This window comes from Carlito syrichta, unplaced genomic scaffold, assembly GCF_000164805.1.
Source record: "Carlito syrichta isolate Samal-C Ts95f unplaced genomic scaffold, Tarsius_syrichta-2.0.1 Scaffold316189, whole genome shotgun sequence".
Taxonomy (NCBI): domain Eukaryota; kingdom Metazoa; phylum Chordata; class Mammalia; order Primates; family Tarsiidae; genus Carlito; species Carlito syrichta.
Window position 1 is genome coordinate 703469 of NW_007260285.1, and position 1430 is coordinate 704898.

The window sequence follows — 1430 nt, forward strand, 5'->3', positions numbered from 1 at the left end:
GGGAGCTTTTCTGTCCTATATAAATCCTGCTCTCTCACTAAAAAAAATGCAATTTATCTTTATTAGCGACAAAGTATTATTTAGTTAGTAAATGTTCTTTTTTGCAAATATATTTAGATAACATTGCTGGATATATAAGTGCAATTCCTCTTAATATACCTCCATAGAAAAAGAATAAATTCAAAATATATTAAACGTATTTTAATATAAAAATAATGAGAATTCATTTATAAAAATTATGCCAAAATACTTTTAAGCCTTCTTATAGCACAAAATTTTAATATATGTATTAAGTTATCTTGAATATAAAAATGATGCATGTTTATAATAGACTAGAAAGAGTATGAAAATGTAAATAAAAATAATTTGTAATTTCATCAAACATCTATAGTCACATTTTTATTTTTTTAAAAATAAAATGAACATAGATACCTAACTGAAAATGAACTAATAATAAACATCAACATGCTGATCAATTTTGATTAATTCATTTACAAAAAGTGACTTCCTAGCCGGGCTCGGTGGCTCAGCCTGTAATCCCGTGCTTTGGGAGGCTGAGGTGAGTGGATGGCCTGAGCCCGCGGGTTCGAGACCCGCCCGAAGTGCGGGTATCTTCATCTCTACAATAAATCCAAAAATCAGCCGGGCGTGGTAGCGCATGCCTGTAATTCCGGCTACTCGGAAGGCTGAGGCGGAAGGATCGCCGGAGCCCAGCAGGCGAGGCTGCAGTGGCCTGGAGCGGCCACTTCACTCCAGTCTGGGTGACAGAGTGAGACTCCAACTCAAAAAAAAAAAAAAAGTGACTTCCTGAGAATTAAATTTTTCTACCCAAAGGCATAGGCAAATTACAGACTTTAATCACATCATTTGGTTTTAAATAGTAAGAGATAATTTGAGAACATTTTAGAGAAAATGTTTCATTGTTTTATTTTTTCATGCATAAATTTGTTGCTCTTCCTATTACAGGTGTCCTCAAAAGAATGTTAAAAGGAAGACTAATTAAAACCAAAAGAATAAAAGGGAAGCAGACAGTAAAAATAGGCTATGAAAAAATTTTCGTTAAAAAGAAATAAATAAATTCGTTATGTTATTAGAACATTAACTAACCCTAAATAAAAACCTAGTATGCTTATGTGACTATAGTTCTTAAATTTTGGCACACACACAAAAAAAACCTCTCTAAGATTTCTTCTCATAAATCGTTCTCATGGTATTCACTCTCATATTTTTTACATTTTTTTTTTCTCAATCACATGAGTTGTTATGTCAAGACACTCTGATTTTTATTTAAATATCTTGAAGGCAAGAGGTGGTAAAAACACTTATATCAATTTAAAATATTTTTTTCATTTTTTTATATTTTTTTTTCTTTTCTTTTTCAATAGAGGTGTCCAAACTTTTGGCTACCCTGCCACATCAACTAACCTTTT